This window comes from Phalacrocorax aristotelis, chromosome 3 (genome assembly GCF_949628215.1).
Source record: "Phalacrocorax aristotelis chromosome 3, bGulAri2.1, whole genome shotgun sequence".
Taxonomy (NCBI): domain Eukaryota; kingdom Metazoa; phylum Chordata; class Aves; order Suliformes; family Phalacrocoracidae; genus Phalacrocorax; species Phalacrocorax aristotelis.
This window is the reverse complement of record NC_134278.1, coordinates 56,759,179-56,783,556: the sequence shown is the minus strand read 5'-3', so window position 1 is coordinate 56,783,556 and position 24,378 is coordinate 56,759,179.

Below are 24,378 nucleotides of genomic sequence, written 5' to 3'. Positions count from 1 at the left end.
CACAATATGTGAAATCCAGACAAGTGCTTTTTCAGACTTTTGATTCTGAGACTAAAATTATACATCTCCACTTAGTGATGTCTTTACTGGTTTTAATAACATTTGGTGTCTTATAAGTCATCTAGAAACCACTGTCAAGGTCAGGACTTCTGCTAGATGATATTCAAATAGCTACTGAAAGAGCCCTTTTCTCAAAGAGCCTGAAATCTAGGAAAATCTAGTTCTAGTTGGTTAGATTGAACTCCTCTCTTAGTAGTGTCAAATCGATGCTTGAACAATTTATGCCTCCAAACTTTCTGTCAGGATATCATGTAGAAAGCTAAACGCAGGGTTAAATGTGTAACACAGAGAGATTTCATAGGAGTCAGAGATTTAAGCAAATGAGAAGATCAGGGTCTTTCAGGTCAGTAAGAGATAGGTTCTAGACAGCAATGGAGATCACGTGGGTCAACCAACCTCTCAAGATGAGTATCATTTCAGTCTTTAAAGGAGTGGCCTGATGTAATTAACGATCTTGACTTAAGAATCTTAGTTAAATGTATAAAAAGTTCAGTGGCACGCACCTCGAAGTTCAATACTGCGTATCTGCTCAGCCAGGGCACTGGAACAGCCCTCATGCCACAATTTTGAGATTCACAGATTTGGCATCCTGATCTGTGAGAGGCATGCAACAGGCATACCCTGTGGAATAACTCCAGGATTTCCTCAATACTTCTTGCATCAAAAAGCCACAGAATGGGGTGGGGGGTGGGGGGTGGGTGAGTGGGGGTGGGGAGGTGGGAGGTGGTGGGAGTAGGTTAACCTAGAAGCACATGTGTAAATAAGAAATATCTAAGCAAGTGTCCTAGCAAACAGACTAGAGTGAGGCGTCCAGCTGTTGCTGCCTCTTTCATTTCCAGGATCCTGCACATTTTTCACGTAGTGGTCAAGTGCCGGTAAATTTTAGTCTACAACTTATCCAAATGCTCTGGGAACTGCTGCTGACATTTTGTATCAGCCAAACACCTATAAATCCATATAATCACAAAAAAGTTTCTTTTAGAATCTGGGCTAAATATATTATAAGACACCAGGTGATTTTATGCAACATTTTTTTTTCTTCCAAATGCAGGAGATATACATCACAGGAAAGCAAGTAAGATTTTTTAAAATATTAGTATGTAGTAGTTTATAGGTATGTGCATCTGAATTCAGGATCAAGCCATTATTTATAAACCTATTATTAGCTAAAGCAATACCAATATGTAGAAGACAACAAAATAATACGTTCTTCCTCATGAAATTATGCCTTTGAATGCTGATTTTCCCCACATTATTCTTTTCTCTCTGACAAAAGGCTACATTTGAGTCATTAAGAAGAAGCTGTTTCCCTTTCAAATCAATGAAGGTTTCAATTCTTATTTCAGTGTTTTGGGAATGGTGACAGTTTCTGAATTACAGGTTCCTGTACACTTGTTTGATTCAGATTTATCAGCAAGGTCAGACACAGCAGTGTGAGAATGGCATCGTAATTAGAAAGGTGCTTGTTCTGTCAGCTAGGTGTAAAATGCCCCAGCAGTGCACAGCGAAGCCTTTATTTTATGCATAAATTAATTGCAGTAACTATCAAACTACAGCTGGTAAGGCAGGCAGCCAGGCATAAACAGGAATTCCAGACTGCCAGAGTGTTTCTGCTGGAAAAACAGGGTCTCCATAACACGAACTTCAGCTGTTCAAAATGACAAACAGGAAAGGGAAAACACCAGCCTGAGCACCTGACTTGAAAGTGAGCAACCAAACAGCTGATACTCTAGATAAAGGCAAAACAAGAATACAGAAAAAGCATTCAAGAGCTGTTATATTATACAGTACAAGACCAAATCTTTGAGGTTTCATGTCTTTGCAAATTACACTTGAACTACAAAGCTTCTAAGTAGAACAGTTAGTTTCTATGACTTCTATACTTAGTTTTCCCTTCAGCCACTTCCTGCTGCTTTTCCATATGGAAGTGAACACCAGTTAAAAGAAAGCTGCAAGGCAGCAGCTCCATGATACAGAGTCTCCAGCAGCAGTAACAGAAATCCTGAGCTCCCTCCGCTGCACACAGTGATGCCTCTTTCACTTTAATGACACAACCATTTGTTAAGCCATCTTTTGAACTGACTCACTGAACACATATGAGTGAAAATAAATCTTGAGGAAAGATGTTATTATACTCAAAATCTGATGCAGAGGTGAGGGCCTCAAGTCAACATCCTTCTTTGTCAGAAGAGATGGCTTGCTTTAGTTTCTTCTACTCTGGAGAAAAGCATTTTCCTTGCTGCTTGTAAGTTGTGAGAGTAAATGATGGGAGAGGAAGAAAACTGTGTGAATTGACACAAGATCTGACCAGGGAAGTGCCATAGGAGGGTGGGAGGGGAAGAAACCCTAAAATAGCACAATGGAGTTGTAAGTGAATTTACTGAATCTCCTACTTCATTACCTGTAGTAAGCATACACAATTATTGCCCCATACTTGCAAGGACTGCTTCTGGTATTAGATAACAAGTTTGCTACTTATGCAGAGTTGGCAGAGGAGGACTGAGAGAAGAATGATGCTAAACTGTTCAGCAGAAGGCTTAGGAAAATCTAAGACATCCTGACCACTTTAAAAATGGCTAAGTTTAAATATGACTTATATTAGGAGACACAGGAATATATGACTCTGTTTCTTTCCTTACTTATGCTAAAGATGAAAAGTATACTAAAAAAACCCTTCTCAACATTCTGCAAAGACGGATCTGATTGTATGAATGCTTGTTTGCCACGTGTAACTCGCCCTTTATAAAAATTAATGTGACTTGAATAACATGGGGACTATACTCTAAAAGGCAACTTAAAAAGCAGTTAACTGAGAAGACATTTCAGAGTTCGTACCTGTTGGAGTGATCTGGAATTCAAAACTTTACAAGCAAAAATAAATGAAATAGATTGTGCTACAGAGTCAGGAGCAAATGAGGCAACAGGCTGCGCTCCCCCAGGGGTGTCCCTGCCCTGGCACGGTCTGCCCATGGCCACAGGCCCTCAGAGACATACCTTCCCCAGCACAGAGCGTATTTCCTTTGGTTTGCATCACCCTGCTGTGTCACCTACCCCAGTGGCTACTGCCCTTATGAGTGTTTGAGCAAGGCACCTTTTTCTGGCATGCAAGTGGGCTGTTGCCATCCATTGGCAGCCCTGCAGACTGCCGCAAACACTTCCAGCTCTGCCTGGTATTGCAGACCACCCTGGCCACTAGAGCTGAGAAATACTAGATATAGGGGACTATAAGTTATACAAAAGAAAGAAACAGAAGAACCAGAGACAAAAGGAAACATCAGAAATGACTGATGAGGAAACATAACTGTAGCACAGCTTTCGACAATTATTGCCTGAAGCTGAAAAGAGATGATATAGTTTGCCCAGGCAAACTCAAAATGGCTGCAAAATAAGCTGGCAACACCTTGAACAAGTTTGCTTTTTGGTCTATAAATATAATAGTAGTTTCCTCTCATAAAACCCATAAAATGTAATTCTACTACAGTCTCAAAGACATTTTAAAATCATGTGGTCTTATAGAGTTTCAAAATTCAGTGTTTTTACTGCAGTCAGTGACCTAGTCAGTATTCAGAAAGAAACCAAAAGCCAATTATAGAAATAATGAACAATGATAAAAAAAGACCTCCTCAGCTTCAGGAAAAAAAAATCTAATTTTCAGAGTCCTAAGTTTTTATTTACTTCTGTACAATAACACACACAATGGACCTACTTCTTTTTTTTGTGTTTTAATAACTTTCTCATGACAGCAAAGCTGAGAGGTGGGGAGCTGTAAACCTCTGAATCTGCGCATAGGCTGCAGTCATGGGTGCATTCAGAGCTTAAGCTGAGGTCTGAAACATAGGGCAGAAAAGCAGCAGTTCATCTATGCCCTGTGACGGTGTGTTCATGCAGAAAGGGTTAGTTCCTGGTTAAATACATGCTGATGAGAACATCTGTGTTGGTCACTTGTCTCCCTTTCCCTTTGCTTCTTTTAAAGCCAGCAAAATCATTCATACAGGCTCTGCTAGTAGAGCAAGCTCATTTGGAAAAGCATTTTCTAGGCTACTCTGATCATCCACAAGGTATGAATAATAAATAGAGGATAACCTTTCCTGGAATAAAGCTTCCATCAATCAAAACAAGGATAAAACACATACACTCGTTTATGAACACAGAGCATATAATCTATTTTTTTCTTCTTTGCACCTGTTCACTTGTCTGTCTGTCATAGAACAGGGAGGAACGTGGTCGAGATCAGGAATTAAGAATGTAGATCTCATGCAGTTGAATAACCTCAACGGGTTTGTCCACTTCTAAAAAATTGTGTTAATTAAGAACGTTAATGCTCAATTTGTCTGACACAATATTATGCTTGTCTGTGCTAGCTATCCATATATCAAAAGCCCATCGATCACTAATGTGAGTGTTCAGAATCATACTTAAACGTGCTGACAAGCCTAGCTGAAATCACACAAACAATGAAAACATGAACAGCCTCTGGAATTTCTCCTAGGACTGTATTTCCAAGCTATAACTCCTATCCACAGAGAACAATTGTGCCTTTAAAAATAACAGACCTTGAAAATAGGTAAGAAGGTCTCTTCAAATAACTTCAGAAAAAAGGAAAAAATAAAAGAGCCAAGGGCAAGAGAGAGTGTTGAAGAAGAAACAGCAAGATAGAAATGGATCAGAGGCCTTGGAGCTGCCTGAGAAAGAAGACCTATGAATTCAAGCTGCTGATAATTCACAAATTTAGCTTGTTAAGGCTTTCTGTCTTGTGTTGTTTTAGGCAGATGACCAGAAGTCATTCCATATGCTTGAAATATAGATGTTTCCAAAATACCTGCCCTTTTTTCTAAGCACTCCATTTGCATTTTGACCATAGGGAAGAAGCATTTTCTTTAGGAAAGCTGAATTTTAAAAAGAAATCTAATAAAAATAAAAATATTGATCCGGAATGGATGCTGTGATTTCTGTGCTTCCATTCTCCTCTCAAAGCTCAATTAGATCTCTCAAGATGCATTCCTCAGTAACAAGATGCAATGTAGTGGAATACATCACTGGGAGATGAAACCAGTTTTCATCATTTTAGTTGTTCCATTAAAAATTCTGGAGATTTCCATGGGCAGAAGACAATAGGCATGAAATCGTTTATTTAGTCAGAACCCCACTTTTCCATTACGATCTGTTTTGACAGATGACGACTAATTAGCACACATTAAAAAGCCGAAGAGCAAAATCATACTTATTTGTGCAATGAAACATCACAGAACAACCACTTGGTGTTCCCTCCTGGAATATATATCTTTTAATTAAAAATATAAACAAGGTTCAAATACGCTCAAACCAAAACTGATACTGTTGCCACTATTGTCTGTCTCCCACATTTGCATCCTCCCTTCATTCAGCTAGTCTCAGGTATTTCGTAAAGCATTCACTTTAAACAACAAACTTGGATTTTGCTTATTTAGCTATTCTTAATTAGTCATGTATTCTGATTTTCCCTATTTCAATGATATTCAAAGAACTAACTGGCTACTACTCAGATAAAACCAGTTCCTGATATACATTTGTAAATAGACTAAACACCAAAATCACTGGAAGCTGCAGGACAGATTTTACTGCCAAAAAAAGCCCATGGAAATGGGCTGCTTCTCCAAACTTAGTACCTAAACTATGCTAAAGTGGTGTAGACCTCCTTATTAATTATGTTAATGGGACAATTTGCTAGTATGTGTACTTACAGTAAAGCATTTCTCCATAGAATCACACAGTAAATGATACATTTCTCTCTTCATATATGTATATATGACTGTATGTTTAAGTATATTTTGTATGTGTATATATATGCATGTGTTGTATATATACATATATATAGATACATACCTTTGGAAGAAGGCAGCAGCAATTCCTAAGTATACCGCATGTACACTATAGTGCACTCAAACTATAATTGTGACATTTTTTAATGAAACACAATTCAGTCCAAAAAGCTCAAAAAATCATCAGAAGAGAGATAATATTCCTCCTATGAGCAAAATGGCATAATTTCTACAATTCTAAAGGTCTGTTGACAATGTGTGTGTTAAATATGCTTTTTAGAACAGGCATTAGATACATTTGATTGACCAAAAGTATTTGAATCACTATTGGGAAAAAATATTCAACTTGTTTCACAAGGTTTCTGAATGACTGAAGCATCTTTGTGAGGTTATATTACCCAGGAAACAAGACTATAAGTAACAAAAATTGTTTTCACACATGAAAATACTGCTAACAGTCAAAAAGCCAAATTCTTTCAACAGCTATCAAGTAGTTGCCACCAAAAAGGAGGTTTTAGACTGCCATTTTTAGTACTTTTTAAAATAATCTTTTTTTTAAAGATAAGAATATGCATCTGTCTCCTTTATTGAAAGAAGCTCACAAGTGAGGTTCTTAAAAAAAACATCTTTTCCATTCTGGCCACACAGTGCCAATCTACCACTTTCCTTCTTTTCCACAGAAGACAATATATTAGGGAGTAAAAATAAATGAACAGCAAATGATAACCTAAATAAGAGGTTTTAAAGTAGCAAAGGAAAAAAGCAAGATGTCGTATCCTCAGAACTTCGCCTTTATCACCTAATCTGAAGTCAATCTTTACAAAAGCTATTTGGGTGTTGCTGTAATTAGCAGCTGTAGGAATGAGTCCCACACTTCTTCTGTGAATCAAAGCACACCACTTTCTTCACATTACATTATTTGAAGGCCATTTTTTATTGCAGCATTCATGGCTGGAGTATTGCATCCTCCCATACCATAAATGCAAAAAAATCTTCATATGTGTATGAAAACAAGCAAATAACAACAAAAACCTGATTTTATATGTTGGCACAGCAACAAACCATACAGGAACTAACACTGATTCTACTCTAATCAAGAGCATTTTTGGAAGACGCAGTTCGTTACCCTCAGGTCAAACTAACCAAATGACCAAACTGCTTTGAACAACTCATGTTATTCATTGAAGAAGTCATAGAACATATAAATAAAAATTTTAAAAATTATTAGCAGTGAACACAAAAAAGCTGTTCAGTCTACCACTAGGCAGGCAGTAACCAAGAAAGCTGTTCTACTGAACCAAAATATTCTTTCCTAGTTTGAACAAGTAGACAAGTGCAGCTGTACATATTTCCTGGGACTTGACTCTGCAGTTAACCAGTGTCCTAGAAATGCATGAATCTCACCGAGAATAGCCATTCATTGTGGTTTCCCCAGCCCAAATGCATGCAGTCTGGGGTGTTAAATGCATTAACGAATAACTTATTAAATTTATCCTTAAACATAACCACCTCTTTCTCAATATAGGCTTTGTTACTCTGTTTGATGGCTGCAAACACATTTGTTTTATTACAATGTATTATTGCTCAGGGTGCTTTTCTGCAATGAATTGTGTTGTTCTAAAGTTGAGAAATTTTGGAAGACTACAAGAAATCACCAGTTAACGAGAAACGTGTTACCAAACTAAGCCTTTTAAAGATCTACTAGATGAAAGACTAATGCCAGGTCAAAGGAACCATACTGCCAACTATTTTATCCAACATTGCAGAGGAGTATGCAATCATGTTAAAGCAGGAACAAATCTGATATTAACTCATAGATGGTCTCACTCCCTCTCCTCAAAGGACTGTCGTGCAGGGTTTGAACAAATGTTTTTCCTACAGACAGGAGTCCCAAAGAAGCCTACATGCTCTGTGCTTCAACTTTCTTCTAAAGTTGCTCAGAAGAACTGTAGGATAACAGGCTGACGACAGTGAAGCCTGTAAAATGATACATCTAGTATGTCTTCTTTCCGGTCCAATACTGCTTGACAATCTAATTTATTTTTCACGTTGGCTCAGGATTAAGATCGATTAAATCAACTTTGTTGATTCCAAATGAAGTAGGAGTGAGGTTTATTGTCACAGGAAGGGGTAGAGTGGTGTCTCTGAAAAATCTTTTGGTAGATGACACAATTTATTGCTAAAATGGTTCAGAGACATTACAAGCCTTTGGGCTTTGCAAAAAAGGGTTTAGATTCTCAAAGAACAGTACAGACTTGAATCACTTTTTTTCTCATGACTGTTCAGAGAGAAAAAATAATGAGCTTTCTATGTTATGTTTGACCAGATCACTTAAGACTGCAGTAAGAATTGTCTTACTGTGCAGTGGACCACACTGAGCTCGTAAGAGTGAGCACACTTGTTCCATCCATGAGCAGATTTATTAATGCAAACTTCTGAGAGTCATTCAGGTCCAAGCATGCTGAACAAGACCTCGCTACAAGCAACATTTTGCCTTGCTATCTGGTATACAGCAACATAATATCTCTAGGAAAAAACAGTGTTAATATTTACAGTTATAGTAAGTCACTAGGGAATTGAAAATGCATAGCCTGGTTTTCAGAAACCTAGTTATACTTTAGGAAGCCAAGTCTGAAACTTCAGACTGGATGTTCCTCTTTTCTACATATTCTGGATGTTTAGATGAAATATGACCTCTTGAGAAAACAAGGCAAAAAAATTAAAGGTAATACTTAGACCTAAACAGTATGCCTTTCCTCATTCAGTAGCAGCTCAGCATTTTCTATCAGGCATGCAGAGCTTTACTTACAGAACGTGTGTGGCAACAACCTCACGCAGTGCTTTGAAAAACCTAAAAGCTAACATTGAAATCTGTGCATGCAAGCTATTATTCAGTATTTAGTTGATCCATTTTCTTCCACAGATACTGTGTGTCTCTTCATCTGTCTCATTCATAGAGTACTTTGAAATGCCTGCCTCATAAAATATCAGGAAGAGAAGAACTTTTAGAGAAACAAACTAGCAACAGAATAAAATTTGAATGGAAAGCACAGCTTTCCTCTTTTGCTGTTTCAAAGAGTAAAGAACCCCAGGGGAGGGGGTAAAAGAGCATGAAATGTTCAGCCAACATGATAAAAATCAATCCTATGAAAGGCAGATGATCATCTTAAGAAGTTATTTAATAATAAGATGACCATCTCCTCTGCAGCATATCCTGTCTAACACTCAGTAAATGTTTGAAGGCATATCTTCTATGAATGCATTTTATTCTGCCATGTCTAGTCAGGTAACTGAATGATTAAATGTGTACTTGTCCCTGAACACCTTAGATGACCATAAAACAGCTCATCTGTGTATTGTCATCCAGCATTCCTGAGGCAAGAAAAATGAGAAGAACAAATATTCATTGTTCATTCTATATATTGAAAAATGGGTTGCTGGGTTAAGAAAGACCACTTTTTTTCCAGTAGACACATGAGTTTTCAAGACAAACTATGAAAGATTTCATTTCTCCTGCTTTTCATCAATAAAATCAAATATATTTTTATTTGTAACGATTTCTGAAAGTTAGGGCTAGATTTAGATAAAAAAAAAATCAGGTCATTACAAAACAAAAATGCAACCCCTCTCCCTCCCCTGAAATGCTCTAAGGAATATAAATTTAGATTTCAGATTAAGGATATGAAGCTTAATGAAGAACTCTAGGGATGGGCTGCTTTCTAACAGCTACCCTGGGGAAAGCACGACAGAGTACTGAAAAGAGACCGATCTTTGTGTGTATGAAGCAAGCAGATTTTCAAGCTTCCCTTTTTCTTCTTCATAAAGCTCAAGCATTCTTGCATTAACTACCAAGCAAAAATATCCACTCTCTTCTGATTTTCCTGACCTCATTAACATCCTGTCGATTGTTCAAGGGAAGATTCTTTTTTATTGTAAATTCTCTTTCAAACTGCACTCCCCCCACCCCCCGCTTCCCTCCAAGGGCCTTTAATTGTGCAGACTACAGATATTTGACAAGTATGACAACTGCTTTTAATTAATGCTGCAAGATTATTTATGTGCAGCCTTAATTTTAAAGAGCAAACCTGATTAAAACCAAAACCTTGATTTCCAGGATTCTATAAATGGGCTGCAGAATCAGCAGCACAAGATGGGCATTTCCAGCAAAGGGCTATTTTACTAAGACATTTCAAAGAAAAATGACAATAAATCATTGCCCATATCAATTCCAAATATGCACACACACTTTCCACTCATAAAGCAAGATCTTTCCAAAGTCTGAAGCCCTGAAATGCACCTGTTCAATACAGTCAAGAGAAAGGAAATAATTTTAGGTAAAAGAAACCTTCTGTCTGCTCTACACCTGTGCCTAATTTACACTGCACTGATTATGAAGTTAACACAATTAAATTTCAAATGGAAATTACAGTCTTTGGCTTTTTTTGAGTACAATTATATGCTTACCAGAACACAATCTAGAAAAAGGAAAATTCTTGGAGTAATTTAAGAGGTTGCTATATTACAGCAGTAAGTGAAAGAAATGAAGACAATGAGTTGGGAAAAGAATGTTTCTTACAGTGCTAATGACTGCAGTCTTGCTTTATTTCCATAATGGTGTTCTTGAAGTGTGCAAACACTTGACCTGAAGCCTGTGACCATGAAATCCCTCATCTCCGCAACTTAGTATGAACACAGAATAATAGTTGTTCATTTGTTCTTAAGTAGTCAGCTCTGACCATCTGGAGAAGAAAAGGTGTAAAGGAGAGTTATACAGCACTTTTAGGGCTCAAAAATGTTTTACCAGCACATGCAAATTATTACACTACCACGGATATGCAGCCACATCTTGGAAGACACAAAGCAATTAGTTAATAGCACACTGCACATCAGTACATTTGCTTCAGTCATGAAAAATAGTTGAATTAAAATAATAAAATGGAAAACGATGAAGAGACAATATAATTTTAACTGAAAACCGTTCAGGAAACTTGTTAACCTTGCTAGTCCTGTAGGCAGTGAATCAGCACTTGAGCAGCAGCACTGTTGGGACATGTGATAAGAAGCTGGTTTCCCCAAGCATGAAGGAGAAGAGCAGCCCAGTGTTGGAGGGATGAAGCCCAATCAGCCAGTCAGGGACGAGAGTCCCTGCTCTGGCCCTGTTAAGGCATCCCAAGAGGGCATCAGCTCCACTGGCTGGGGCTGACAACCACCTCTGTGAGTCAGCAGAAGACCCTGTCCAGAGATCACCTACAGATTAAGGGGTCACTGCTGGGTGATATGGGCTCATTATGGGGGGAGAGCACTTGGGGATTGCACAAAACTTATTACGGGATGTTTAGGGGCAGAACTAAACAGGAAAGGGAGGCATCTGTGGGTGCAAGGAGCCAGGCAGCTCCTGGATAGACTGCATATCTGAGGGCTGTTACTGGAGGGATCCAGTGAATGTGTACGCATGTGTGCACGTGAACGTATGTGCACACGCATGCGTCATGTGGTGATGTGTGTAAGGGTGTTTCTACCAGCAGCTGGAGTGCCCCAGTGCAAGCTCATGTGCCCCAGTGCAAGCAACTGGGGAGTCCCGGGATCCACAGGATTCTACTGGGCAGACTTAGCATCTAAGCCAGACACTGGAGCGTTCTGCGCTGTATATACATAAACGTATGTATATATTTCCCACTAACGAACCTTTATCCTGGTCAGCCAGAGAGGGGAACAAAATGAGGCCACTGGTGCTGTTTGTGTTTGCGTGAGTGCTGAGTGTGTCTCTCTGTGTTGATCTGTGTGGCTGCCTATGTGTATGTGTGTATATATGTATGTGTCTGTCTACTGGGGGTTACATGCTCAGCCTTGCTACTGGCTGGATCTGGGGCATGGAGCTGGGGCAGCTGAGGCTCTATCGGACTGCTGGATATAGCAATCTCTAACCCAAACCAACCCTGAAGGATATTCAGCACATGCCCTAAACTTTATTTAGAGAAATATCCGAATGATATTTGGCCAGGTAGACAGTAAACGGTACCCTTTAGAGTGTGGCTAACACACAATCAGCTTCCTTTTCTTTATTATTAATGTTTTTAATCTGTGGCCCTGTTATCATACTCTCTACTTACTGACCAAGAAGGTGAGAAAATTAAAATGTGGTGAAAACTATGACACAAATATCCTAATAAAAATAGAAGTGAAGTCTCCTTCCAAGACAGTGTGCAGCAGTGCACAACTTTTTGATTTTTATTTTTGCAAATGCACACGCATGCACAAAAATATGCATACATATACACACAATCAAATATATGTACATATGAACATATGTACATATGTACATATGAATACATATGCATATATGTATCTATATATAAAAGAAAAATAAGAAAGAAGAGGCAATGACATTAGGCTGGTAACTGACTGCATGTCCTCACCAAGGGCAGTGAGTTTTCAGGTTTCAGATCAAGGGCAGGTTGTTATAGGAAAGCAAGCCCACCACTGAGAGCAAAACAAAGAAAAGTATCATAAACGATATTCTATTTTCAGTTGCTTAGTACAGTTTTATTTTTCAGTCTGAAAAGGGCTCCACAGTGTCAGGCCAGATCACCTCCCAGCAAGATGTGACCTTCCTTCAGGCTGGTCACTCAACTGAAGTCAGAAAATTTCTAGGGCACTTCATTTACACTGTAGCAGCTTGAGGCTATTTTAGACCCACATTTGCAACTTTCTCTGGTAAGGGTTGCATAAGGATTTCCCATCATGTTCTTCTCCTGAGTTCACTATAAGTCAAAGTTGAATATGTACACGTAAGGACAATCAAATATGCTCATCTGTGGATCACAGCAAATGAGTAAAATATAGAAAAGCTAAAGTAAAGGACTAGTATGTGAGCCCCCAGGTATTCTTTCCATGAAATAAAGTCCTTGTTTTGCTTTCCTCCCCCAGCTACATATAGTTTGTTCACTTTTGTTTATCTATTCAAATTTCTGCTGCATGGAAATGGTTGAAGCAGCACGTAGCACTCAGCAAGGTTTGAAGCAGTTACTGAAGTTAAGGTTGAATCTTGCTTGGGTTCCCACTGAACCTGGGATATAAGAGAGAGCCTGACCTCCTTTCAGTCAGGACCAGCTGCCATCATTGGAAATCATGGCCCACTACATCTAAGGAAACATGTAGCAGAGACAATGCACACGTAGCCAGTTACATCCAGTTGCAATGCCTACACATCCATGCTCTGAGCCAGCTCTTCAGCTGGGGAAAGTTTCTTCTTGGAAACTTCACTGTCAATGGGACATTAATATAAACAATTCATGACAATCCTTTCCACATACGCATTTGCTCAGCTACAAGTGGAGTTTATCTTAGATGCTTTATGTCCGTAATTTGTGGGAGGGACAGGGACTTCTCAAAAACTGAGCACATCTACGTATTCTTTTCTGCCTCTGAAGATGAAAGGTTTTCTTCCTGGTAGTCTAACCAGGAGGACAAACAGTGAGATTTGAAACAAACAATAACAATATAGCTAATACCTTTAAAAAGAATAACCCCCAATGTTTTTAAGGCAGCCTTGTTTTCCTCAACTTACTACATTTTTAAAAGCCCTGCTTCCAGATGCCTTTACTTGTATATACTGTACACACTTACCTATCTTTGCATTTACTTTCTCTCTTGTCCTTACGTGAAATACTCTAATTTACTTTAACCCTGTCTTTTACATAAGAACAAGTGTGAAGAACAGGAATCTGTGATCCCTTATAAAAGAGTCACATAATAGTCATGTAAAAGTTAATAATCATGTAATATCCACCTGCAAGACAACTGACTTTTTCTCAATGCAACTTGCACTTTGCACAAAAGGTCTACTGCGGTTTCATTTTAAAATCTCTTCATCTCCCTGCTACCTGTCCTTCCCAAGGTACCTATAATATACTACCATGTTTATGGATAGCTACTGAAATTATCAAGAACACAAACAAAGTCAGGAATTGTTCACCTGTACAAAACAAAGAATTTTTCCTTCAGCTGGAGTCTCCAATTAAAGTTAGTGTTTAAATAGGACAACTTGGTATGTCTGATCACTCCACTTTTCAAATGCTAAAGTGTAGCCCTAAGATGTCCATGAAAAGTTTCTGACCTTTAACTTGAGATTTTCTGAGTAGTTTCTTTAAAAGTGACAGAAAAACTGAATCTGATTTCTTCAGAAAACATAAATCCATTCTGCATGAATATTCAACAAGCTTATTTTTCTTCTTTGTTTGCTAAAACTAAAACTGAAAAACTGCCACGGTTCATAAAATGCCACTATTGTTCTTAGATAAGCTCTGGCTAAACTAACATCAGAAGAAAAGGGTTTGATGAGACTCCCTAAAAGACATCAGGAACTCAGCTCTCAATTAACAGCCACTGAACTTGCCGATACAGTTTGGCAACTCTAGTTCTACAATTCAATTTCTCTATTAATGAGGAAATAATAACTGATTTCATAAAGCACCCGGAGAATTATGGTGAAAGGTGCTAAATTATATTATTATTGAAGTAACATTAAACAACAAATTTTCCACCAGGTTTTCTTTTCATTCATGGAACAAGTAAAACCCCCTCTTTCAGAGGAAGCCTCCTGCACACAGCTCTCAGAGCTTCACAGCAACAGTGCAAGGAGCAAGGTCCAACAGACTTAGGCATTACCATGGTGCACTGTAATTGGTCTTTATCATGAAAACAAACAAGCAAGCATCGATGATGATTCTCCATGATGACATAAAAAGATTTTCTTCCCCCCACCCCCAAGAACTAAGTGATATTACTGTCTCTGAAGGATAACACTAGGCAAGCGTCCCCCTTCCCTGCTGCCTGACCATTGCTCAGACAGAAAATTCTCATGACCGAGTTCTCTCTGCAGGCTATGCTTTACTTTCACAGCTCCACCCCAGCTGGAGTGCTAGGCTTTCTCTTTCTCTCAACACTAACATTTCTGTGCTAATCTAATAGTTCCTCTAACACTTTTCCAAACATTCATAAACAATATTTTATGAGGCAACCTCTAAATTTTGGAAACTAGAGCTAATCAGTACCCAGTGGGGTAAATGAAGAGGATGTTACATCCTGAACCACTATGTATTTGAACAGAACACAAAACCAAATGTCTTTTGTAACTCCATAACCTGTGCCATGGTGAGGCTTAAGAGAGAGCTTTTGGGCTTCTAAATGGACTGGCTAGTTTTCCAAATCTTTCTATGCACTTTGGAACTGGGAAAGTCTTGTCCAGTTCAGCTCACTCTCAAAAAGTGTTTCAAATTATTTCTTCACAAATCATAAGTTTGTAACTACTTATGAGTCTTAGCCCATTAAGTACCAAATTATTCTAAGAATTTTTACCTCTTTAGCTCTTGGAATTTTTAATTTGTGCAAAACAAGGAGAAATGGGTGCATATGTGTTCATGCAGATGGACATACACAGGAAAATGAAATATTGGCTGCCTTTTTCTCTTCAAATCCAACCATTCAGTTTAGAACTCTAGCTGCTCTTCCATCTCAATTTCATCTCATTTTAATTGAGAATTAGTATGTATTATTTATCAAACATGTATTGGTGTAAATAATATTAATGATAAACAGAAAAACCCTGCATATATGTAACTTAAATACAGATTATTTAAGATATTGGTAAATACTGGATCTCGTTGATATTTAAAATTTCCACTCAAAGTTATAAGAGAGAGAAAAAAACTTTGCAAGGATGAAAAAAAACCCTAACTCCCAAACTACTATAATCTAAGGAGAAAAAAAGAGCATGTAGCTGGTACGAGCAGCTCTAGACAAACTCTGACAGTGATAGATTAAAATGAAAACACACACACACACACCCCCCCCGTCCAGACACACAAAAAACCCCAACAGTAGCAAAAAAAACCCAAATCCCCCCCCAAAAGGGAATCTCCACAGGTTGAGATGCAGGCTGGTCACGAGGCATGTATTATCAGATGTACTCTGAGCGGCCTCCTGGCAGAGCTCCAGCAAGACTGGCATATGATGACTTTCGGCCTTTGAAATAAACTGCTACAGAAAATTGCTTGCAGTTAATTGGTAGGACTGTGTCAGGAGGAAGACAATCAAGAGAAGCATAAGCTCAAAAGATAGTCCTTGAAGTACCAGGAATAAGTGAGCTTCAGCTGTTTGCACACATCTGCCAGATGAACAGTAGCTGCTTCCTAAAGACTGTGTTCTTTGGCCTGGCAAAGGAAGGACCAGGGATGCAGGTATGGCTGTCAGACAGACAAGAATGATGAAGCAGGTATAATAAAGACCCCGAACAGAAAAGAGTTAGGCACAGCACACAGCCTGTTTCCATGGTTGTTACTTGGTACATTATGGGGAGGAGGGGTTAAAGAACATTTTCTATTTGTATTTGTAGTTTTGTCATTTACTTTTCCTCACTGATCTGGGAAAGCAGGCACAGCTACAAGACTAAATGGTGAAATTAATAGGTTATACACAAGTTTGGTTATTGTTAAGTAATTTCCACCAGCAAAATCTTTCTGGTGACAACACCTGTGTCAGAAAGAACCCGGACAGCTTTTCAGGATCTAGGTTGAATACAGAAGACTGGCAGTTAGAAGACATATATAAAGATCAAAATGCAAAACCACTATATTTCATACAGTTCTGAATCTGATTTGATAATTTTTTTAGAAGGAATAAATATGGGAACTCACAACACCATTTTTACCGTAACTTTTTCAAAACTGGAATCGCACTTAAAGATTTGGCAGACAAAAACTAAGTGCTGAATCCCTCTTCTGAGTCACTGAATACTGCTCAGAAACAATGTTTCCCTTTATTTCAGATTGACTGACAGGCACACTTGAGCACCTTCTTTTCAAACCACCTCTGCAACAGATGCCAAAGGGACTAGAAAGGAAAGGAAGACTTTCTGCCACGCACTCACAGCAGAAGCTTATTTCCCTGTAACTTTCATTAGAAGAGAGAGGGGTCCTGTGATATGACCTCACTGAATGGCCCAGGTGGAAGGTGATTCCATTGCTCTCAGCAGCATCACCATCAGCATTCATCTGCATTGCTTTTACTCAACGTGCTGTCCTATCTCACTACAAGGAAGCTCAGCCAGCAATGCAAGAAACTGCTTGTTATCTTCAAAAGGCATTGGCAAAAGCTGGATGATGGAGTTGGTTGTACCATTTATATGTTTGCTGAATTACACAATGTTGATCAGACAGTATTAGATGAAAGACAAAGCAGGCCTCACTCAACCTGTCTTTCTTCAGTGTTTTATGAATAGCAGAAATATTTCTGTTAAGGATTTTCTGAAGCTGGACCAAATGGAAAAGAAGGAAATAACCTGATGGTTCCTGGTCAACCCCTGATCTAATTCAAGTATGATTTTCTGCCTTTTAACAGACCTCTTGTATATTGTCTGGCAGATTTTGGAATAACTGCAGATACCAGATTCCTATAGGAAAAAAAGAAAAAAAAGAATGAAATTAAAGTCCCCAAACCGGTATGAGAGTATTAAATTTCTATATCTTTCCTAAGATTACCATCTGGAGCATTTCTGTATCACAAAGCTACCTACCTACTTACAGTTGCCTTTTTTTTTCTTCTCTGCTTCCATAGGTATTCCTTTTCTCCATTTTCTGCATTCACATTACTTAAATTGAGCACCTTCCTTTTCCCAAGAATCCCACTGAAAAATAAAGTAAACTGCCTAAAACTTTAAACCAACCCTGCCTTTACAAGCTGTCATTAAGTATTCACCACTTGGCTCCCAATGTGGCAGGAAATGCCTGTTCTTTTTCCACAATTTAGGATAATGCACACTGTCTCCAGTGAGGAAGAAAGGTCATTTCAGCTCAAAACCATGTGTTTCTGGCTTTACATGTCTCTCCCTCTGGAGATGGGTTACTGTCTGGGCTTTCAGTCATAATTCCTGGAACAACTTGGAGAATACCTCAGAATCATGTCATTATTTACAGATATTCACAAGCAGCTGGCAGAAAAAGATCTTTTTTAAAAAAAAAAAAAGTATCTGTGAGGTCAGGCTATTGTATTCCTCTTCAGATTTCGAACAAAAACGTCCAGTATCCAGTGACAGGATAAGCGTGAAGAGTTGCTGAACATATCTATTTGGTTCTTGTTTAAAGTGTGGCAATGAATAGAATAGAATAGAATAGAATAGAATAGAATAGAATAGAATAGAATAGAATAGAATAGAATAGAATAGAATAGAATAGAATAGAATCATTCAGTTGGAAGGAACCTACAATAATTATCTAGTCCAACATAATTATAAAGCCCGTGTAATCCAAACATCTACTCGAAAAGGAACACTAAAACTGGATTTTCTTTCCCACAAAAAAAAAAAAAAGGAAAGCCTAGTCCAGGGCAAAGGACACTGGCACTAAGAATATGTCTCTTCTTGTTTCCACCATTAATTGACTCCCAGTAAACCAAGGGCTGAGCTATTCACTCTTTTCCTGCTGTTATACTTTAGCTTGCTTATGTGGATCCTAACTTGTAGACTGTCTCTGCATCCAGCACTGTATATTCATTTTCAGATGAAAAACAAAAGTGTAGTATTAAATACCATCACAAGCCCAAAACCTGGCACACCTTTATTCTCATCTTTTACTTTGTTTTCTCATAAAGATGTGTCAGTGACATCCTGTGGACTTTTCTCTCCTGAGAAAAGGTCGCATCTAGGGCCTTGCTATTCTCAGTGTTGTGGTCAATATCACTTGTACAATGCTATTTTTAGAAGTGATTTCTAGCTGTGTGCGTCATTTAACCATTCTGTACCTCAACACCTATACATAGGAGAATGTGCTGTAATATCAACATTAATGAGAACTGTGCCTCAGGCCTCATTTGCTGAACCTATCCTTAAATCACAGGGTCTATTTCCCCACGGCACAGCGTAAAGGCCCTATGAGTATGTGCTAGCCACAATACTTATAAATTACAAAACCAGATATAACTAACATGACCCCACAGGGAAAAAAAAACACCATCAAACGAACCACTGAAGCATAGATAATGCAGGGTTTGCTACTCCTCTCATTTATAACTATACCAGCAGTCACAACACTGTTGTGTACAGAGCATTGTGTTTCCTCTCTGCTCCTAGGGCAAGAGTCAGATTTCTCTCAGTGTGATGTCAGGTTTCCAGAAGCAGTGTTACCCAAGCTGCCAGCCTCAAGGACAAGAAGTTAAACAAGAGCATAAATGTCACTCTACAGGGAGCCTGTATGTTTGCCAAGCTAGAATTTAAACTGAAAGGCTGTAGGAAGCAGGCCCCCATCAAGGCCAAAGATTAAAATATAATCACTTCCATACGTGCTCTGTGTATAATATTGCAGTAGTGGTCTGGCATGAAGTTACCTCTCAAATGAGATTTCTCAATTAGCGAAATAGCTTTTCCTGGCAAGCTGAGCATCACTGTGTCCTTTCGGAAGCTCCTCTCTTAGCATGAGCAAAATGATACATTATCAAAGTAAATTCCTTATTCATTAACTCCAAACTGAGAATTCCATCATAATGCAGCTTTTCACAGATGACTGTGACAGAAACCATGCAATGAAAATATGCTGTTTCAGAATTGTGTAGCACAAGCAGCCTATAAGCAAGGCTGAGTTATCATTGAAAACCTTCACAGACACCAACACTTATCTCCAGCCAAAATCAATAAATCACATATCTGTGGGATGTGTTAATTTCTATTCATCATTAATGAGCTTTTCCCATTTCTGCCCTGATGTCTCTCACCTTTGCCCCTAGCCTCAAAGAACTTGGCATACACAAGTTTTTCAGCTGCTATAAAGGGCTCCTGTAAAGATCAACTTCCATTACCTGGTAAGGACTTGCATCACCTTTTCATGAAAAGGTTTTCTTTGCTCACCCTTCATTTCCATTCTTTTTCTTGCTTCCTCCTGATGAAGTCTTCTCTCTGTTCAGTGCCAGCCCGTGCACATCCTCTGAATTCCCCTCACACATGTCTTTCTGCTCCCTTAATTCCTCCCAGCATATTCTTTTTGGAGACTTCTCCTCATGCATATTTCAGCAGATTTTTTTGTCTGAGTTACTGTGTGATGCATTAGTTCAACTTTTCCATTTTCATTAGTTTATTGTTTACCATACCCTTTCTTTTCCTATAATTTCTAATGAAATCTTCCCCTTCTCCCCGCCTCCCCACACATCACACTCATAGCACAAGAAAAGAGAAGAGGCCAGAGAGATGGTCATTTTGATTTCTTTTGATACTGTTTTCCATTTTACCAGGAAAATCCCCACCACACCAGCAACACAAAAAAATAACCTGACTTTACCCATGTATTATTTAAAACTGGAAGCGATGTATCACAAAATAATGTGTAAGTGGGTCCTCATAGACTCCTAGGGCAAAGCTGACTAAGCTTCAGCAAATGAAATAGAAAACTCTCAAGCTGTTTTGCTGCTGGCTCCTGTGGATAACAGCAGGCCCCCTGTGCAAATCTGCTGGCTTGATATAGGAGTTATTCTGTACAGCACAAGCTTCAATTCTGTACCCTACTGCTTGTGCAGGTGTTGTAGTTTATAGACGAGGAGCTCTCCTTCCTTGTTTCCTCGGCCATTTGCTCATCCAGTTCAGCATCTGTCACTGCTTTCCTGCTTGATACAACTGTTATTTTTCCACTTAATTCAGAAAACGTAACAGCTGCTATTCAGAGAACAGGCTCACCTTAAGGAACCATCTGAACTAAGCAGAACTGTGAGCAGGTGTTCATTTCAGTCTTATCATCACCCTCAGTGCACACATCATCTCATTTTCTTTCTCTAGCTGAGAGGGGGTGGCAAAGGAAGGCGGAAGCATCCCCATTTCCACAGTGGGGTTTGTTTTTTTTTTTTGGTACAGTGATAAATCTTCCAGGAGATTTAGAATTCTACCGGTGGATTTGACAGTAGCTGCTGCTGATTTGCTTTTGCAAAAAAGGACATGCCTTTCAAGTACGAATAAAAATGCACTGGTGGAAGGAAGGTGGGAAAGGAATGTTTCTGTACCTCCTAACTTCAGAAGTTAATAAGAAATGTGATTATATAACCTCAAAGCTATATTTGACCCAATTCTACTCTGAGATCCCCTCAGTCAAAACATCCATGGCTTCTTAACTGGCATTCCCCATATGGTCAGCACACCGACTGCAAGGGCAAAAGGTCAGGGTTATTTCTATATATAGTCAACTGTTGAGCTCAACTGCTCTGATCCCAGGAGGTTCCTGAGGGACAGAAGTGTCGATAACCTAACAGAGCCTGAATACCAGTGTCCTGCTGAGTGTGTGCTGGATGGAGGAGCAGAGTGTATGTAAGAGCGGGCAGAGAAAAAGAAAAGTGATAACTCTGCAGGTCAAGGGCTGATACACTTCTTATTTCAGTGCCAGAATGATCTCACTTTCTTCCTCAACTCAGCAGAACGGAGATGCTCAGCATTTGCTGCTGTGCAAGTGGCAAAAAGGCCAAACAAGTTTGTGTTCTCTGTTTCAGAGCCAGTTTTCTTCAGACAAACAAAAAGAAAATAATGAAGAGATTTCTAAAATTAAAGATTGTTGCTGACATAAAATGGAGGTATTCTTCTCTTGAAAGGAAGCTTAACGGGGCCTTTCTTCAGCATTTTTGTAGTAGGAGAAGGAGGAAAAGAATGTAATCCAAAGCCCAAGTGAATGTCAACTACATATTTCTGTATCTTTGTAAACATTAAATCCCAACACCTTGAATAGGCATTCCTTGTATCTATTCTGTAGATGGGGCACTGGAACAGAAAACTGAATTTCCCTGACTGTGGTGAGATATCACTGATATCAGTTATGGAACCTGGACTTCTCAGCGTTCTGTCACTGTCCTCCCATCCTCTGAGACACATAGAACCCCAGAGAAGCAACCATGCTGCCAACAGCAACCGAGCCGCAGAAATCCCACAGCGAGCTGCCACAGAAAAAGGGAAAGGATCTTATTTGCCATGCATTTTTAAGTCTGTTACATTATGCAAGTTGTCCAGCTTGTCAGGCTTGTCAGCAGGCACTTTGCCTCATCTCCTTTGCAATTAGAAATCTTGAGAGCTGGTAAGTCTGACAGACCATATTCACAGGAATCAGTACAATTTAACTCAGGAAGCTCACAGTTTGTTTTTGTGTTCAGAGACCTCTCAGGTGAAATTGCTGTTTTGAAGGATTTGTAATAAACAGTTACAAGATTTAATACTTAAATTTGCATCATTGACAGAGGCAAAGCAACTTCCTCAGTTACATACCGCATAAACAGAAAGCGCTTAGAGAGTAAGACTTGCATCCTAAACAGAGATGTTCAGTTCCACCAGTTCTTTATGCCCACTCAGGTGCTGTTACTGTGCCTGTTCAAGCTCCAGCTCTGTTCCACCTTTTCCCAGAGCTCAAAAGATAAAGCAGTCACCAAGAACATAGGTGACTGTAGTGGGTTGATCTTGGCTGGACACCAGGTGCCCACCAAAGCTCTCTATCACTCCCCTCCTCAGCTGGACAGGGGAGAGAAAATATGATGAAAGGCTCATGGGTTAAGATAAAGACAGGGAGATCATTCACAAATTACTGTCATGGGCAAAGCAGACTTGGGGAAATTATCTTAATTTATTACCAATCAAATCAGAGTAGGATAATGAGAAATAAAATCAGATCTTAAAAACACCTTTCCCCCACCCCTCCCTTCTTCCCAGGTTTAACTTCACTCCCAATTCTTTCTACCTTCTACCCTCCAGCAGCACAGGCAGACAGGAATGAGGGTTGTGGTCAGTTCATCACACATTATCTCTGCCGCTCCTTCCTCCTCAGGGGGAGAAGGACTCCTGACACTATTCCCCTGCTCCAGCATGGGGTCCCTCCCACGGGAGACAGTCCTACTTGAACTTCTTCAACATGAGTCCTTTCCATGGGCTACAGTTCTTCACGAACTGCTCAAATGTGGGTCCCTTCCACAGGCTGCAGTCCTTCAGGAGCAGACCGCTCCAGCGTGGGCCTCCCATGGAGTCACAAGTCCTGCCAGCAAACTTGCTACAGCCTGGGCTCCTCAGTCCACAGGTCCTGCCAGCACCCTGCTCCAGCATGGGCTTCCCATGGGTTCACAGCTTTCTTCAGGCACATCCACCTGCTCCAGTGTGGAGTCCTCCACTGGCTGCAGGTGGATATCTGCTCCACCATTAACCTCTATGGGCTGCAGTGGGGCAGCCTTCCTCACCATGGTCTTCACCATAGGCTGCAGGGGAAACTCTGCTCTGGCACCTGGAACACCTCTTTCCCCTCCTCCATCACTGACCTTGGTGTCTGCAGGGTTGTTTCTCTCATGTATTCTCACTCCTCTCTTTGTCTGCAGCTGTGCAGGATTTTTTTCTCCCCTTCTTAAATGTATTATCAGAGAGGTCCTACCACCACTGCTGACAGTCTTGGCCTTGGCCAGCGGTGGGTCTGTCTTGGAGCTGACTGGCATTGGCTTTGTTGGACATGGAGGAAACTCCTAGCAGCTTCTCACAGAAGCCACCCCTGTAGCCCTGCCTGCTACAAAAACCTTGCTACGCAGACCCAGTACAGTGATTCAAGGACAAGAGGGTCTTGTCAAGTCCTACCTCTCCTATGGAGTGTACTAAAATCAAGGAAGAAGGTTTTCTGGAATAGGATGAACTCGGTCCTACTTATTAAAACAACTCCACTGTGCCTGAATAACATTTTTTTTTTTTACTTGGGCCAAGGACATGAATGAGAATTACCTTTCAGCCTAAAGACCTGAACCTGTTCTTAGCAAGACGGCATAGTCTGATCCAACGACAGAAGGGCTTAAACATGCAGGCTTGTGAGTCCCAGCTACTATGCTCATCATCTGAGTACCTAGAAAGGGCAAGTCGTAAGACAGACTCATCTATAGTGCTTCTTATTGGATAGTTTAGGTGATATCCACCCACCCTCCAACTCCACACACTTGTGGGGTTTTGGCATCCTATTTTTAGCTGTCCAACTTCGCAGATATCAAACATGAATCCCAGCTACAGATTGTACTAGATAACAATAGGAATAAGGAAGAAGTGTGCTAAAGTTCAACAGTACACCCTTTGCTTATAAAATCTTTGATCATTTTGGAAAACTTAAAAGCCAAAGTTTAACGTTTTAATGAACAATAATAATTAAAAATACCTTTGAACAAAATTTGGACTTGGACATTATGATGTTGTCAATACCCACTATCTTAGTCTCTTCATCAGCCTGATTTTGTTTTAGTGCAGAAACGAAAAGAAAGAAAAAATAGTACTATGATTCAGAATAGGAAAAAGTTAATTTTTTAGCTTGGCTTCAGGTAAGTCACTTGATTTTCTGTCTTAAAAATATGGATGATACTGTCTTTCTGCCAGTATTCTCTTTTATAGGAAAGGAACTATTTCTCAGCCTTAGTATGGACCATACTTAGTTCAATGAAGTCTTCTAGTTTGGGATTTCATTATTAGCATTTTAAAAGAAAGAATGATCTACATGCTAGT